The following is a 19,183-nucleotide window of genomic DNA, read 5'->3' on the forward strand; positions in this document are numbered from 1 at the left end:
GAAACAAAATTGAACAGACATATGTTTCCATTACACGTTCAACTCCTTTAAAATGATTTTTTTTTTCCTTGAACGGCATTTTGGTTTAACTTGTAGATTCTCCTCCCTCCAAGGGAGGGAAGGACCTCCTGCTTTCCCCATCCCAGGGAGGGGGCGGAGCATCGTCTAGAAGCTTGGAAGGGAGCCGGCCCTGGCCAGTCTTGGGGGCGGAGCCGCATTACAGACAGACTTGGGAGGCCTCCGCCGCCGAAGAGAGAAGAAGAGAAGAAGCTTGGAGGTAATGGCTGTCGTAAAAGCTAGTTATTTTCCGAGATTTCTGGAGACTGGGCAGTAAAGGTGAGAAAAGAAGGGACTGGTGTTTTGGAGGAGTGGGAAAGGAGTGTCGTCTTGTGAGCGTCGTTGTTTCCGTGAGGGAATTAACATCTGGATTTTGTATTCCTTCCAGATATTTTAAAAGTCCACATTTGCAAAGTGGGGGAGGTGATCGGATTACACCTGCGGAAAAAATACTTCGTGAGGTTGCAAAAGCTAACTGTGGAACAGGGCATTTTATGTTTCAGTCAAAAAAGCAGTGGTAGCAGGGATAAATGATGAAACAAAACTTGGAAACCGAATCTTCCTTATTTTGAAAAAAAGAGAGAGAGAATTGTGATAATCCCAGATGAAAAGTGAAGTGAATAGTTGGGAGGGTTGCTTTTTATGTTTACTTTGGTTGTTAATTGTGTTTCTAACCAATCTTACTGTCTTGGTGACGTTTGTACAGTAATTGCTAATAATGTGAAGTAATGTATAACTGCAAATTTAAGTACTCCTGACAATAAGAAGTTTGATTATTTGTCAGGGAATATGTAGTGTCTTAAAAGAATCGCCTTTTATGGATGTGCAAAGGAAGATCATTGTCTATATCTTTACCTAGCCATCAAAAGAATGCTATATTCCTATTCATATTGTAATGTCAAAAATATCTGAAAGATCGTAAACTGAAAAATAGTTGATATGCACTGATATAGTAAAACACAATATATCTAGTAATAAATGATGTCTAAGGAAAAAAGAGGAAATTTTCCACTTCTTTTCTCACATTTCACGTAGCATGTAGTACCTATGTTAGCATAAAAATTACTGAGATGAGAATTTTAAAACGTGGGGGAAAAAAACTACCTGACCCCAAAATGTTTAAACATATAGAAACATCACTTATGATGGAGCATGATAATGTGAGAAAAAAGTATGTATACATGTATGTGTAACTGGGTCACCATGCTGTACAGTAGAAAAAAAATAAAAGTTGCAAGTCTTAAAAAAATAATAAAAAAATAAAAAATAAAGATGTTCAGATATGTTGATGAATAAATGTAATTTCAGATAGCGTATTCTAACATAAACATATTAGCATGAAGGATGGACTAATATATATTCATATATATTAATACACTTTGAAATTAGGTATATATGATGAAATTACATATATATGCATATATATGTGATGAAACTACATATATATGCATATGTATGTATGTATATATATAATGAGGGAAAAATCAAGGGGATTAGACTCAAATGTAAGCAGTGAACAACTCAGGGGTTGGAGTACAAATGGTATGTATTTTCTTCTCTAGATTTTAAGTACCTTTAAATTTTGTTTTGGAAACACATAATGGAGCTGAAAGAGAAAAATCCATTTTGTTATAGACATTTAAATAGATACCCACACACACTCCCTTGTCTTTAGCTGAAGGTAGATTTTTCTGTAGATCTGAAAAGGCTGGTTATCTAGTTGCTTGTCCTTTTCTTGCAGTTCAGATATTTAGACTATTGTCCAGACTTTGGTTCAAGCAGAGGTATTTATTTGTATTTTTATGTACTCTTGAGAAAGAATTCAAAAATGTTTGACATACTATGGAATAGTCATGTAGTATAATACATCCATAATTTTGAATACTATGCAGCTGTAAAAATAATAAGCTAATACAGTGAGCTAAATGCAAAAATAAGAAAGGATATAGAAGGTATACTCTAAAAGAAAGCAAATTGCAGAATGGTCTGTAATATTTCAACAGAGACAAGAAAATTTTAGAAATGTACATGCTACTTTATTAATTGGGGGTATAAGTGTAGTTGGAAACAGAACATTTCAACCTTTTAAATGTTACATTTCTCCATTTTTTAAATCTTATTGTGAAAATTTTAATCTTGAATAATTTTTATTATGAGAGATAAAATTTTAGAAATATGGAATAATCTTGTAATTCACAAAAAGATGATGTAGAAAATATTTACTGATGTGGAAAGGTGTTAAAATACATTCTTGGGAGATATAAAGGTCTGTTTTCAAAAGACGTGCACATTTATAAATATGTATAAGAAAACCCTGTAAATAATATAGAGCAAACCGTTATATTTTGACCATTATTGTAGGGATTTGCTTTCTTTCCTGAAAAATCAAAAGAGGAAGAAAGATATACAGTATGCATCGAAAGATATTATAATAACGAACATTAAAATGAGGAAATATGATCCCATTTTTCTATGACATGCACGCAACTCTTGAGAATGAAATAGTCTCGAAGCCTGAGAAAACTTCTGTGTGATGGCTTGTAGTTCCTACCCTTTCTTACCAAGGACCTAAGTGATTGCAGTTCTAGTTCTAGTCACAAGATGGCATTTGCCAGGTGTCCTAAGTTTTCTTCCAGGCAACCATTTTTATGAAGTGGACAAAACAATGAAATGTATTTTCTATTAACAGATTATGAGACAGCATGTAGAATGTGATTATAGTTCCATTGAAAAAATTGTAGTTCCATTGAAAAAGCCCTACATGAGGACTGATGTGGGACCTCAAACAGAGAGCATTTAAAAAAAAAAAAAAAAAAAGAGGAGCTAACACAGATGTGGGCCAAAGAGAAACACACGGCAATTGTTATTTCCCTTCTTTCCTGTCCCCTGAGCATACTTTTTCATGAGAGAGACGATTTTCATGTGAGCCTAGTAACAGAACTGTATCACAGACGACATTTCAAATAAGAACAAGGAGGAAAATAAACAAGGCGTCTACATCACAGATGCAATTTCATCTCATCCCTGTGTGTCAGAACGACATGCCTGCTAAAGTTCTGGCAGGGAAGCTCCTTTATGCCTTTTCCATGTATTTGGTTTGATTCCCTGTCTCCTTTTGGACAGCTTAGGTTAACATCAGAGATGCGCTTGAGCTGGGGAGTCTGCATGTGATGCCAGTTGAGGCCCAGAAAGGCAGCGCGACCACCAAAGTGCCGAGCAGGGGGAGGGCTCTGCTGGACAAGCAGTCGGAGTGAGACTATAAACAACCGGATCATAACCTCCACAATCCACGAGACATTGGGTAAGTGAAATCTTACATATTTCACATGAAATCTTCCCATTTCTTGCAGTATTTCACATTAAAAACATGGTGAGCATTTGGGGGTATAATTTATTTTGCTTCCTGCTCTGCAGCCAGAGCATTTTAAATTAAAAGTCACATTTCATATTAAAATCACATTAGGTTGAGACTCTGAAATACAATTCATTTTGCTCCCGTTCTGCAACCATAATATTTTGTAATTAAAAGAGCTTCCAATCTGGGGGAAAAATGTCTCATTTGGTAAAATACCATGAAGAAACAGTGCAAGAGACTATTCTGGTATCTGCCAGAGGTTCCAGCCATGCCTGACTCTCCAATCCTTGACAGCTGTGCTAGGTTGTCATCACCACATACTAGATAGCATAGTTACAAGTATTTCTTCAGACCTGTTTAAGGTTTCACAACCTTCCTTAAATAGAGTTCTGTATACTCTCTGGAAAAAGGTTGTTGGTGCATGAGATCGCTGGTTGCTTTGAACAGACAGGGCAGCACTCGTAGCTTTGGAAACATTAAACCCCAGGATTCCTTCATGATAACCTAGTGGGTTTAAAAGGCCCAAATTATCCTGGAACACAGATAACGTCCATGGCACTTTCAAAGCCCCATCCACATGCCTTCGCTTCTCATGGTACAACAGAAATAATAAAGATGTGATATTGGGTTTGTGTTCTCATAATTCTTCTCTGTTTTTGTTCCCCTTCCCCCAAAGATGTCCGTGTCTCTGACCTCTGTCTGCTCTGCACTCTTTGTTCTGATTTGTGTCTTATCTTCAACCTCATTGTCCATGTTCTTTCTGCTTAGCCGAGTAAACTGAGCCGATTCCTTTTCTTTTTTGCCATATTTTCATCTAATTCAGTTGTTGCCCATCGAAAACACTTTACGCAGAACGATAAGAAGAGGCCACAGCAGGTGAGAGCCCTTTACTAGCCCTAACACAATAGAGCTAAGGACTCTTCAAAAACACCGCTTTTCTAGAAAACCAGGCAGCTAGAACCAGACCAGTGTCCTGAGGAATTTGCCAGCACACTGTGTATCTATTGATCGATGTCTGTATCCAGATGCACTGACTGACCATGTGCAAATTCGCTTTCTCTCTGGTTAAATTAGGACTTTTTTGCCCCTTTTTCCCATCCTTCCTGCCTCATCTATCTCTCACTACACACCAGGGTACTAAACTCTATTTTTTATTATTATAGCATTAAATGTGCTTTAATATTTAGACAACCGAGGTTAATGTCAGAGAGGCATGTGAGTCATGCATGTATCTTCACTATGCTGTCTAGTATGGGGACATAACAGGTTAGCACAGTTGTCAAGGATTTGAACTTTTTCTCTCCCCTGAGGTAATAAAGCTTTCATACCCACAACTGTCTGCCTGCCTGCCTGCCTGTTCGAATGCTTTGGAGACATACCTCTGTGACAAACTCTTAAAGGCTAGACATTGGGTTCTGCCAACAGAAATCCATATCTCCTCCCCAAAGAACCTTTGATGTCCTTTACTCAGATTGGTTACAGGAGTAATTCTGATCCAGCCCGACCCTTCTGTTATGTGTCTCTGGAAGAATGATGGCTTCTTTCTTTAGAGCCTCTGATGCAGACAGTTTTCTTTCTCTTTGTTAATCACAGGAAGAGCTGTGTCATACTGCAGCACCATTTCTCTAACCTGAATTAGTCAGAGGAGGCAGGAGACAGGAGTCGTGTTTACTCATTTCCCATGTTGGGGTTGTGAGAACCTCACCGACTTGACCTACACTTTATAATTTTTTGTTTTTAAATTAGCCTAACATTATCTTAAGAGAACTCTCAGAATGATCCATTGGCAGTATGCAGGTTTTGTCACTTCCTGGGAAACAACACCCCTAGGTTAAAGGCAATAAAGATCTAAATTTAACTCTTCATCTCTTGCTATTTTGTGAACACAAAAAGCCCAATAAAAGAGGATATTGAATTAGAAATTGCACACCACAAAAGCCCAAGAACAAGGAGTTGCCAGTTGTAAGTGGGGGTGGGTTGAAATGGGCGTTTCTCTGCAGAACAAATGGTTTTCAGGGCCTGTCCAGGAAGAGCCATATCTGTCTGAAAGGGAAGGTACTGCCAGACCCCTGCAACCGAAAAGAGATATGTCATAACTACTCCATGGCCAACCGAAACTATAATGCAGACATGGCCAGTGCAAAAGCATAGTGCAGAAACATTTTTTTTTTTAATTTGTGTAAGAATGTTGGAGTTCTGGTCGTGGCTCAGTGGTTAACGAATCCGACTAGGAACCATGAGGTTGCGGGTTCAATCCCTGGCCTTGCTCAGTGGGTTGGGGATCTGGCATTGCCGTGAGCTGTGGTGTAGGTTGCAGACACGGCTCGGATCCTGCGTTGCTGCGGCTCTGGCATAGGCCAGTGGCTGCAGCTCTGATTCGACCCCTAGCCTGGGAACCTCCATATGCCACGGGAGTGGCCTAAGAAATGGCAAAAAAAAAAAAAAAAAAAGACAGAAAAAAAAGAATGTAGATATATATGAAAAGATGGAGAGTTCATAGATAAATAGGTAATTATTGAAGATTGTTGTAGTTCGCCAGTGTGTTCACCAGCAGGGACATAGAATAAGCAACACACACTGGGGGGTTACGTTCACTAATTCCCCCGCAGACTAAAGGTACATGACATCATCCTTGGTTGGACTCAAGAGACAGAGTTCCAGGCCCACGGGACGGTGAGTACTAGTGGAGAGAAAACATATCTTTCTGTTTGGGACTCAGATAAGACTTTTGCTTGGATTTTGATTTGCCCTCTTCCCAGCTTTATGACCTTGCCCAGGAGCAGGAGTGCCCATTTCCTAAGTCTCTTGCCAACTGTCCCCTGTATCATTTTTTTGGCTTCATTATAAGTCACATTAGGTAGAAAAAGGAAACCTCATTGCTGTTTGTTTGCATCTCTTTATTAGAAAAGGTGAGTGTCTTTTTCTGGATTGTTTAGTTTTAAATTTTATTTTGAATGTTTGAAGGAATAGCACCTCCCTTTCTCCCCTAAACAAATTGAACCAATTGATTAAAAAAAAAAAAAAAATGAAGCTGCAGATGGAAGCCTAAGTGTTGGCTTTCGTATAAGGTGAAGGTAGGTGGCAGGGCACTGATATTGTGAGAGTCAGGCAGGCCTTAAAACACCAAATTTAAACAATTTTACCAAACAGCTTGGAGGTTTGCAACAGTTCAAGGACAGCGATACCTGTGGGTGCACTGCATGTGCTTGCTCACAGGGAAGTAAATATTGGGAGTGGGTAAGGATTTTTCCCTCAGAATATCGTAAATTGTCTATGTCCCTTGCTCATGTATTGTACTTCCCTGTTCTTTTCTTATTAATCTGTAAAAAGCTACTTTAGAGTAGAGCTATTTTTTGAAACAAAACCAGTTTGTCGAGTTTCTTCTTCTGTTGTCCACTTGGCTTTCTAGTGTTTTTACCAGAAATTTTTTTTTCCATTTTACTATATTCAGATACATATCGCTCAATGAAGATTTTGCTTGATGTCTTCTGTTTAAAAAATGACTTCACTTGAAAAAAAATGGAAACTTTCTGAAGGATGAGTGAGACACACTGAGTAAAAGAGACATGTCATGCCCCAGGGTCAGGAGAATGCAAATTGTAAAGATTTAATTCTCCATAAAATAATGTATGAATTCACTGCCGTCACAAACAAGGACTTAGCGGGTCTTTTTAGTGGACCTTGACCAGCTGGGTCTTAAAATCTTTTGTAGAAATTTTACCAGAAAAGGCAAGAAAAATACGGTAAGAGATATTTTGAACTGGGTCTTTATTATATGATAAGGGTATTTGCCATTTATTTTCAAGAATCACCTCCCCCTGTGGTGTGAATGGAAATTAAAGAGCCGCATGTTGCCATTTCTCTTTTTAAGTCTTTTAAAAATGAACGTTTTTCCCCTTTAAGTGAATTTCAGTTAACTTGGCGATTCTCCTCCCTCTAATTGAGGGAAAGGCCCCCTGCTTTCCCCATCACAGGGAGGGGGCGGAGCATCCTCTGAGAAGCTTGGAACTGAGCTCTGCTTGGCCACTCTCGGGGGAGGGGCTGCATTTCACGAGGCTGCAGCTGACAAGAAGCTTCAAGGTAATGGCTGTCTTAAAGCTAGTTTTTTTTTTTTTTTTTTTTTTTTTTTTTTTTTTTTTGGTTTTTTTTTCCCTGGGAATTTCTTCGGGCTTTGGTGTTACGGAGAAAAAAAAAAAAAAAAGATTTCTGCCTGGGAGAGGTGGGAATAGGATATAGTTGGGGAAAATTCCTGTTCCTGTGACAGAATCCATCCCCTGAAAATTCAGTTTCTCCCGATATTTTTTGAAGTCCACAGTGTGGGAATGGGTGATCAGATTACAGCATCTAAATTAAGACTCAGTGAGGCATGCTGTTCATGTTAATTTTTTACATGGCATTCCACGTTTCTATCCTCATTACAGATTGTATTATATTTAAACATTTATGATTCTATACACAATATAACTGATTGAAAAATGTCACCGTAAAAAGTGCTCGACACATTCAAACACAAATATAAATGTACAGCGAAGATGGAAGGGATTCAATCTGCTACTGAGTGATAACATTTAAATATATATATGTGTGTGTGTGTTTGTGTGTGCGCATTTTCCTTCCAGAGGGAACTAGACTCCCATGTTAAAAGTCAACATCACTGGTGTATTCAGAACACTGGGTATTTCAAAATATACTTTTAACCAATTTCAGCAGTTTTGGAACTGCTTTATTCCATGATCATTTTTATAATTAGCAGAGCAAAATGAAGCTGAAATAAATGTGTACCCATTTGGTTTTAGACACATAAGCATCCAGAGACACACACAGACATGCAGACATACCCACCTCTCCCCATCTTTTGCGGATAGTGGAAATTTTCCTGGACCTGATCAAGCGCATAGCCTGGTTGCTGTGTTGGCTGCAGCCTTGCATGTGTCCTCCTTGCAACTCACTCTTTCAGACCACAGGTATGGCCATGGTCAGCAATAACCATTTTTCTCTATCTGTTAAGTTTAAGAGTGAGACAGAGAGAGGATTTGGTTTATCACTATCAATAGTTTTAAAAATATTATGTGAGGTAGTACATCCATACCATACAATTGAATGTTATATAGCTGTCATACGGAAGTATATGAATGTGTAGTGATTTGAAAGGATGTCTGAGAAGTAGTATCAGGCCAAAAATGCAAATTACAGAATGGCAAGCACCATATTATGTATTTCAAGGTAGAAGACTGTTAATACAATATGTGTAACAACTTTAGAAAAAATAGAAGGCTACTTACTAATGGATTACTTGTGTAGTTTGAGAGACAGGACTGCCTTTAATATCTCTATTTAAAAGTAATTCTTAATACATATGTAGCCATTTTTTAACAATATCAGAAAAAAGTTTGAGGTAGAATGTTATAAATTAGCAGGAAAATTACATTTGAAGTGATTCAGACAAAACCACATTACTTACTGATATAAAAAACTTTCAAACTGTGCACTTGAGCATGGTAAAAAGCTAGTTTTAAATTATATGTATTTGTGTATATAGTAAAGAAAAAATATTGAAATATATTCACAAATATCAGTAATATTGATTTTTTTCCAGAATTACACTTTTTTAAAAAAATCCTTCTTTTCAGTTTTTAGTAAACGTGATTTTTTTATCAGACTGTTGGAGGGCATTAGCATTCCGTTTTTTGTGTTATGCATAACAAAACTCTAAATTTGAGTATGGTATATTCTAGAAGCCTGAGAAAACTGCTGGCTTGCCAGGTTGTTAAGTTCCCACCCTTTTCCCCTAAGAAGGGTCTAGTAGTAACACGATGCAGCTCTGGCCCTGGTCACAAGATGGCGCCTGTAGGATTTTTCCAAATTTTCTCCTGGCAACTATTTTTATGAAGTGAGCAAACAATGCCATGAAACGTATTTTATATTAGCAGACCCCAAGACAGCATGTAGAGTGTGATTGTAGTTCCACTGAAAAAATTGTACCTATCTAGAAGAAAAAGCCCTACATGAGGACTGATGTGGGACCTCAAACAGAGAGCATTTAAAAAAAAAAAAAAAAAAAAAGAGGAGCTAACACAGATGTGGGCCAAAGAGAAACACACGGCAATTGTTATTTCCCTTCTTTCCTGTCCCCTGAGCATACTTTTTCATGAGAGGGACGATTTTCATGTGAGCCTAATAACAGAACTGTATCACAGACGACATTTCAAATAAGAACAAGGAGGAAAATAAACAAGGCGTCTACATCACAGATGCAATTTCATCTCATCCCTGTGTGTCAGAACGACATGCCTGCTAAAGTTCTGGCAGGGAAGCTCCTTTATGCCTTTTCCATGTATTTGGTTTGATTCCCTGTCTCCTTTTGGACAGCTTAGGTTAACATCAGAGATGCGCTTGAGCTGGGGAGTCTGCATGTGATGCCAGTTGAGGCCCAGAAAGGCAGCGCGACCACCAAAGTGCCGAGCAGGGGGAGGGCTCTGCTGGACAAGCAGTCGGAGTGAGACTATAAACAACCGGATCATAACCTCCACAATCCACGAGACATTGGGTAAGGCTCTTCCCATTTCATGTTAAAACATAGTTAAATTAAGACTGCGGAGTGCAATTTATTTTCATTCTGGTTCAGGGACCATATCTTTTTAAATGAAGAACCACCGATTCTATTCAGGAAATAAATAAATGTGTAAAACTCCTATGAAGAAATAATGCAAATGACACAGCCCCAGTTCAGATCACACCACCCTCTGGTGCCTCAAGGCCCTTACTGGTAATGGGCCTTGTGTGCTCCTTTTGCCCCTGGGGGCCGGGCACCCGGGCCCCACACTGCTGGCCACCTGAGGAGAGCCACTGGCCATGATCACCACCAGGCAGGATATTTCTGTGTCTTGAAGATAAAGCAGAAATCGTCTTTTCAACATAAAAAAGAAATTATACAAATGAGTATGATGCTGTCTACCTAAGGAAGACTTGCAGGTCCCAGCCAACTGCCTGACTCAATAAATCCTTGAAAACTACCTTATCCAATAAGTAGCCATGACAGCCATTCCAAATATCTGACTCCTAAGCTTATCCTCTTAATGAGGTCATTGTATTGTTGCCTGAATCCAGGAGACACAAAACCTAGTATCTGTGTCTGGCTGCCTTGGGAAGATAGGGCAGCAGCGGCAGCTTTAAAAAATTAAAAGGCGATTACCCTAGAATAAACCTCAAAAGGACCCAAAATACTAAAATACCCAGTAACAGGAATTCCCATTGTAGCTTAGTGGTAACAAACCCAACTAGTATCCATGAGGATGTGGGTTCGATCCCTGGCCTCGCTCAGTGGGTTAAGGATCCAGCGTTGCCATGAGTTGCAGTGTAGGTCACAGAAGGCTCGGATCTGGCATTGCTGTGGCTGTGGTGTAGGCTGGCAGCTGCAGCTCCAATTCTACCCTAGCCTAGGAATTTCCATATGCTATACCTTCGGCCCTAAAGTAAATAAAATAAAATAAAATAAAATAATAAAATACCCAATAACAGAAAAGGTGTCCCTGATGTGTTCCTCAACACACCCCTTACCCAAGCTCCCACCATATACACACTCATTCATTCCTTATATTTAATAGGCCTACATACTGGGGCATTAAAGAACTATTTGTCTTTTCTTGGATTTTCAAATAAATTTTCCCCAACCACAGTATGTTTCTTTGGTGCCAGTATTTATTCATCTTTTTGTGTCTCTTCACCATTGTTATATTCCACCTTCCTTCCCCTTTGATAGAAGAAATCCCTTTGCTTATTGTCTTTTCTCTTTGCCTTTTCTTTAAACCACTATCGCCCATTCAGAATTATTTATTCCAGCTTCTTTGCAATTTTTCAGGAGGACATATATAAGCACAAAAGGAGGAAGCTACTTAGTAGCCCTAAGGCAATAGATGCCTCTAAAATCACAGTTTTTGTGGTCAACCAGGCAGTCATACACAGACCAACAACCTGAGGATTTTTCTAGACGATTCAGAGTTTACTGATTGATTTCCAGTCTGTATCCAGATGAACCAATCAATTACCTACACATTCAGATCTTCAGTAGATTATTTTCAACATCTTTTCTTCTTTTCCCCTTCCTTATGTTCACATCTACTCCTACTCCTAAGTTGCTACATACTTAGATTGTTATTGGACTTGGAGAATTGTTTAAACTTGTAATATATTTTGATATCTGGTGGTACCAGTGGTCCCTTTAGTGAGCTATTCAAGTTAGCACTCAGTCCCAAACCCATGTCTAGATATCTATCTGAGAAGTTCTAACACATAACAACCTTGCCATAATGCTTGTCTGAGAACCTCTGAAGTGTAGACAGTGTATCTTTAATCGTCTCCTGTATCTCCTCACCAAAGAACTGGTAAGTACCTTTATTCAGAGTGCTCACAGGAATCATTTTGGTCCAGCCTGAATACTTCCTTTCCTGCGAGTGTCTCAGTGGATGGCAGGGATGGAGGGTGCGGTGGGACAAAGGTTCCCTTTATCTTGAAATCCTCCAAGACAGATCCAGTGAACGTCTTTCTCTTTGCTTGTTAATCTTGTGAAGAACACTACAGCCTAGTCTGTCTCCTTCAATCCTCAGAGCGCAATAAAGCTTTATTTGCTATGCGCTGTGATGATGATGTGGGATCCTCATCAATCTTTCTTTCATTTTATGTCTTCTGATGCCTCCCATTCCATCATCCTGACTCTTGAACTCCTGTCAGCTTCATCCTGTGTAGGTTTTAGCATTACCTAGAAAATACAAAATCTCCAAACCTAGCAGGTTCTTGTGTCCTCCAGGCCACTGGTTGGGATTTTTTCCTCTTTTCTGTATCATGTTCACATACATTTGACCAGAAATTATCATGTCCCTTTGGCCCTGGCAGGGAATTACTACCTGGCTTCCCTTTTTCTTACCTGGAATTCTCATTCATTTGTAAAATTTTTTAAATTAAAGTATAGTTGGTTTACAGTGCCTCAATTTCTACTGTACAGCAAAGTGACCCAGTCATACATACACATTCTTTTTCTCATGTTATCCTCCATCATGTTCTATCACAAGAGATTGGAGAGAGTTCCCATTGTGGCTCAGCAGGTTAAGAACCCAACATAGTGTCCGTGAGGATGTGGGTTTGATCCCTGGCCTTGTTCAATAGGTTAAGGATCCAGTGTTGCTGCAAGCTGCAGCATAGGTCAGAGATGCAGCTGAGATCCAGTGTCTCTGTGGCTGTGGTGTAGTCCGGCAGCTGTAGTTCCAATTCGACCCCTAGCCTGGGACCTTCCCTGTGCCACAGGTGCGGCCTTAAAAAGCAAAAACAAACAGATTGGCAATAGTTCCCTGTGCTATACAGTAGGAGGAATTCTCATTCTTAATAAGTTTTCTTCTGAAGTTCTCCCCCTTCAAGTGGGCTTACATTTGGCCTGTGAACATTAATAGGATTTTAACTTTGTTTAAAAACAGTTTTAGTTGTTTGTGCCTATACCTTAGAGGTCCTTGACTATTTTGAATATTCGTGAAGGAGCTAAGATTTCTTGCTTTACCTATGCTCATGGCCCCCTGGTGGTCTTTGGGAGTATTCTAAATGGACCATTTTCTACTCTTTTATATGAACCTCATACACTAAAAATATTGGCATTTATTTATTCTGGAACCACTTTGTCTCTCTTATGTTATTTGGCTTCTGCTTTCTCACTCAGGACATACTCTTAACCAGATCTCTGTCGCTAGATCATAGCACTTTGGCTTCTGTCCTTCCTTTCCTTCTACTCATGTGGTTAAATGGCATGTGAGAACCTCAGTGGCGTTAAATACTCTGCCAATAAGAATAAATTACACATGCTGTAAGGTGCTGATGTCCTCTGGATTCTTGATACTTGTCTTCTGTTGCCTGACTTTCAATGAAAGAGATATTTAGTGGAGATACGAATTTATGCACAGAGTTACATAACTGCATCAAAAGTCATATGTCTCAAACACCTGTCTCACACATTTCTAAAGCAAATTCAAAAATAGGAGTTAATAAAAATTAGTTAAGCAGGTTTCAACAAGTTGAATATCTAAAATGTTCTTTGTACGTTACAGAAGATATTTTTACACATACCTTGTGGTCCTCATAACCTCCTTTGACAATCATTGACCAAAAGTACAAATAAAATTCCTGTGTGTATCCCCATTACTCTCACTGTAAAATACCAGCTTTCCATACAGGTCATATTCTGATTGGACACCTTTTTAAGACTCATTTATTAAGGTAGTTTACATAGGGTTAAATTCACTCTTATAGGTGTATAGTCTGATGAATCTTGACAAACATATACAGTCATGTAATAACCGGTAGAGCCAGGCTACAGAATATTTCCTTTCTTCCTCACTGTAGTCATTACTCCCTCTATCCCAGCAACCATTGGTCTGATTTCTGCCCCTATAGTTTTTCATTTTCCAAAATATCATATAAATGGAATCATACAATATCTAGCCGTGTGCATCTGGCTTCTTTCACTTAGCATAACATTTCCGATATTTACCCATGTACTTGCGCATATCATTGGTTTATTCCTTATTGTAGCCTATAGGCATTCTTTTATCTTACATTTTGTGAATCAGCTTACCCGTAGATTTATAGTTTTTGCTGATTATGATTAAAATTGTTACAAGCATTCCAGAACAGATCTTTTTACCTAAATTTCACTTCTCTTGGGTAAGTATGCAAGGAGTGGGATTTCTTGCTTTTTGGTAAGTGTACGTCTAACTGTATTAGAAACTGCGAAACTGCTTTTTGAAGTAGCTGTGATATTTTGTATTTCCACCAGCAGTGTGTAAGCTCTACACCATTGCCAGGATTTGATACTGTTAGAATTTTTCTCTTTTTAATTTTAGCCATTTTTATAAAGTTGTTAGCGGTGTCTCATTGTAGTTTTACGCATGTATCTTTAATCACTAATCACATTGAGAATCTTTTAATGTGTTCATATGACATTCGTATCTTCTTTGATAAGCATATGTTTAAATTGGTTGTCCATTTTTAAAATTGAATTGTTAATCTTATTTTTGAATTGTAAGAGTTCTTTATATATATTCTAGATACAAGTGTTTTAGGTTTTTTTTATCAGATATTTGTTTTGCAAATATATTCTCCCACTCTGGATTTTTGTCTTATTTTTGAAGAGCAGAGGTTTGGGGAGTAGTTACATGCTAAAAATAGTTCATCTTTCAGTCAATGAACCTGATACATTTCTCCATTATTCGGGTCTTCTTTAAGTTCTCTCATCAGTATTTTGAAATCTTCAGCATACAAATTATGCACATATTTGTTACATTAATTTTAACTTAGTATTTTCTGGGTTTTGATGACATTATAAATGGTACTTTGTTGACCTACAACTTCCAAAATTTTTTTTATGGCCACACTCGCAGCATTCAATTCCTGAGTCAGGAATTGAATCCAAGCCACATTTGTAACCTACTCTGCAGCTGTGGCAACACCAGATCCTTCAACCCACTTCAGTGTGTCAAGGATCAAACTCGCACCTCCGCAGTGACCTGAGCTGCTGCAGTCAAATTTTTGGTCCACTGGAATGCCCCAAATTTTATTGTATAGAAATAAATTATGTTGCCCTTATATGGTGATATTGATAAACTTACATATTATATCTGGTAGCTTTTTTTTTTTCTTCTGGTAAATTCATTGGGATTTTCTGCATAGATCATCATGTTGTCTGCAATTAAAACAGTTTTATTTCTACCTTTCCAATCTGCATGCCTTTAATTTATTTTTCAGGTGTTATTTACTGGCTAGCATCTCCAATATAATGATGACTAGAAGTGGTGAAAGCAGACATCCTCTGTCCCTGATTTTAGGGGAAAATCATTCTGTGTTTCACCATTAAGTATGATTTAACTTTAGGGTTTTTGTAGATGCCTTTAATCAGCTTGAGTGAGATCCCTTTAATCCCAAGTTTGCTAAACGTTTTTATCATGCATGTCTATGGAATTATGTCCAATGTTTTTTCTGCATCAACTGAGGTGATCTCATTTTTCTTCTTTATTTAGTCTATTGATATGGTGAATTACAGTGATTGATTGGCAAATGTATAACCATCCTTTCACTTCCAGAATAAACACCATTTAGTCGCAATGTTTCATCCTTTTTCTAAACCATTGGGGTTTTTCTGTATCATTTTCTATATAATACTATATCATTTCTGTATCTATATCATTGGATTTGTCTCTGTTTATGAGACACATTGACCTATAATTTTCTTTTTATTTTTTTTCTAGTATGAGGTTAATGCTGGTATCATAAAATGCATGGAAGACTGTCTCCTCCTTTTCTCACTTCATTATCATCTGGCTTGGATAACATTGTTTTGCTTGGAGTGCAGCTTGAGTGCCAGAGGACTTTGCTCAATGATCTTTCTTCCTCCTAAATTTTCAGCAGCTCCTTTACACCTGTGCCACTGGTTGGGGAGAACGATGTCTCTCTTTATGCTCTTGCCTATTTTGCAGCAGTGGGCTCCTGTTATTATTGGGTGCTAGGCTCATGGTGAGGCAGGGAGTTGTTCTGTCCAGCCTTAGCCTTATACAGGCCCCATGTATCTAGACTGATGGTTGCATGTTTTCAGCATTCTTTCCTCTCCAAATGACAGCTAACCTCTAATTTGTATCTGGGGCTGATCTTCAGCGGGAGATACATTCTTGCCGCTTCCTCAGCAGCAGCTCACCACTGCTTTTTATTCATATAGGATCCTGGACTCCAGGGTTTCCTGCTCTTCCTCAAGGGCAGAGGGTTTTTTGCTTCTACTGCTCCCCAGAAGCAATGAATCCTGCCTTTTTCTTGGGAATGGGAGGGTTTCCTATCTCCCCCTCCCCAGAAAAATGGCATTAGCTTCCCCCCTAGTGACTTAAGGCTTTTGCTTCCTATGACAGAAGGCTTTGGATAAGTGTGTGGGGCTACATGAATGTCTGCCAGCAACAGCTGGTTGCCTCCTGCACACCTGAACCACTGACATGAGCTCTTTTTGCTCTTGAGTTGTCCCCAGTCATGTTTGTGTGCTTCTGGTTAAGGACTGTGAAAAATAACTAGGTAGGGAGTGCATAGGTGTCTTGGGTGCCACATATTCCAAACTACTGACGCACTGGCCCATTAAGAGTTTGAGAATTTAATAATTCATTAAAAGTTCAACTGATTTATCTTTACCTGCTTTCATGACAGCTTCTTCAGTCTCCATGCTTTGCCAAAGGGTTAAGGGGTTACCCCTTGGAATCTATTTTTTTTTAATATTGACATGTTACATTTATTTATGTTTTTATCAAATTTTATTGTAGTGTAGTCGACTTACGGTGTTGTATTAGTTTCAGGTATACAGCAAAGTGAATCAGTGATACATATAAATATATGCATTTTTCCCATATAGGTTATTGAAAACTATTGAGTAGATTTTCCTGTGCTATTTTACCTCAGTTCTGTGATGAGCTCAAGGGATGTTATGGTTTTGTAGATTATTTAGATTTTTATCATTGTTAAGTTACGGGTGACATGTGCTCGTAGCTTTTTGTATGCTAAGTCAAAATGGAACTAATGCTTTATATTAATATGTGTATGGGTGTTGTTTTTGTTTCTTTGTTATTAACCATGCTTTAGGAAGAAGCAGACGGTTCCTATAGCATACCTATGAAGAGTTGATTTTTTATATAATAGTTAATAATTTTTTCTATTTAAATTTTTATTTTGAAATTATTACACATTAAAAGCATATTTTAAAGTGTCATACATAATACATGCCTTTTTTGTATACACTTCTTTGGGTTTTACACATGTATAGATTCATACAGTCACACAGTCAGGATACAGAAGATTCCATCACCCCCACAACTCCCTTTGCTCTCCTCGTATAGTCACACCTTCTCCCTACCTGTAACCCCTGGCAGCCACTGATCCTGTCACTATACTTTTACCTTTTTGAAAATGTCACATAAATGGAGTCATATGGTATTGTGGTAGACATACCCTAGGTGACACACCCCCTTGTGTAATTCCCTCCCCTTAAGTGAGGGCGGAACCTGTGACTTGCTTCCAACCAACAGAATTTGGCAGAAGTGACGAGATGTCACTCCCTCCCATAATTACATTATAAAAGACTAATTTATGTTAAATTAGATACAGGATTCTCATTTAAGTTCCAGTAACTCCTGGTGCATAACTATTTCGGATTCATTAATTCACCCATTCATCCAGCCCACACTTTGAGAGCATTTTTCATTTGCGACGAGGTAGGTTCAGTGATTAATAACATGGACTCTGGAGTCAGAGTACCTGGATTCAAATCCCCTATGCCCGGGTACTCTCTAGATACCCTTGTAAAAGTTAATTAATCTCTCTAACGCCTCATCTACAATTTGGGAATACTAAGAATTATCCACCTGACATGATTTTGTGAGAAGCAAGGGAGATGGTGTATATAAAGCACTTGGCAGAGTGCCTGGCACATGGCAAGAAAACAGTTTTGGTTTCTATCATCTTTGTCATTATTATTAATAGTGTTACTCCTGTTATGCAGAATGAGTTGGTTATGGGACTCTCCTACATGAAATAACCACCTGATTATTAAATGAGATAATATGTCAAGTGCTGGGAGCAGTACCTGGCATGCGAAAAGCTTTACAAGTATTAGGTATTATTATATTTATAATTATTGTATAGCTTCATTATGATAGTAGTAGTAGCATTAGCATTAATTATTATTGGTTCTCATTCTTCTCCCCCTCTTCCTACAAAATAATGAAAGATAAAATGTTGTCCAAGGAATTAATTTTTTCCTTTGCATTTCGTTTGCAAAATGGTGAGGTGGTGTAGCATTTCCTGATTTATGTGCATGCAATATAGAAAATAGACAAAATAAACACAGGAAAGTATAGTTTTAATGTAATGACCACATTTTATGTGCATTTGGTGTTTCCCAAACATGTGGAATAAGACAGAATGAGACATACTACATTATAAAATATATAATTGAATATATCTCTTCATTTAAATAAATCCATATTTATGTTGGCCTGATTAATCCTCTTTTAATTATATAATACGATTTTGAAAGCTTTGTAAAGATGAATTCTATAATAAGAATATTATTTTTGTTTGTGATCAACTTTTTTTCTGCTACAAGGAAGAGACTGGAAAATACAGTGACTTAGGTAAGCTAGAAGTTTATTGCTTCACTAAGTTAAAGTGACTGGAACGAGGTGGTCCCATTATTCAGGGGTTCAGGATCTTTCATCCCTAGTGAGTTGCATCCTTTTACTAAGTAACATCTTGGTTCAGAATAGTTGTCTGAGTTCTACCATGGTCAAATTCTAGAGAAGAAGTAAGAAAAAAGAGGGAAAGAGAAAGAAAAAAAAGCCCAACAGGACTGTTTACCCTCTTTGGAGGTACTTTCTTTAAGAGTCTTCGCAACTATTTCTGCTTATATTCTTTGGCAAGAAATTCTATCACATGGCCATGACTTATAGTGAGGGAGTCTGGAAAAAGAAAAATTTTAGAGTTTACACTGCCACCCTGAATGCAACTGGGGTTCTGTTAATGAGGAGGAATGCAAAGAGTGAATTTAGGGTGCGCAAATAGAAGTTTCTGTCCCAATCATTATAAATATGATACATGATTGTTTTTTAAAAAAATTTTTAGCACTTAACAGAAGTCTGTAAAAGATCTAAAGGGTTAACTTCCTGTGGCAGAGGGAATGCTATGTGTTCACTAGATTTTGTGTCAATTTCC

The 19,183-nt window shown here is 38.1% G+C and overlaps 1 protein-coding gene across 50 annotated transcripts in view; it reads left to right on the forward strand.

The window, feature by feature from the left end:
* The first annotated feature begins 226 nt into the window (after positions 1-226).
* Positions 227-19,183, forward strand: part of PWWP3B (PWWP domain containing 3B) — a 29,218-nt gene continuing 10,261 nt past the window's right edge. For 3 of the 50 annotated variants that reach the window (XM_085008054.1, XM_085008057.1, XM_085008060.1), the window contains exons 1-5: positions 227-336; positions 3,181-3,358; positions 7,316-7,492; positions 8,209-8,376; positions 9,782-9,959. The gene's annotated coding sequence lies outside the window, so the exon portion shown is untranslated. Of the gene's footprint in view, positions 337-3,180; positions 3,359-7,315; positions 7,493-8,208; positions 8,377-9,781; positions 9,960-15,693; positions 17,184-19,183 lie in introns of those variants that run through there. The other 47 variants (XM_085008052.1, XM_085008058.1, XM_021079727.2 and 44 more) reach the window with 28 other exon arrangements.

The sequence above is a fragment of the Sus scrofa genome, chromosome X, assembly GCF_054392235.1.
Source record: "Sus scrofa isolate SSC_HxYL_T2T_F1_AM1 chromosome X, Sscrofa_HxYL_maternal_Yorkshire_Landrace_v2.0, whole genome shotgun sequence".
In the NCBI taxonomy this organism is placed as follows: Eukaryota; Metazoa; Chordata; class Mammalia; order Artiodactyla; family Suidae; genus Sus; species Sus scrofa.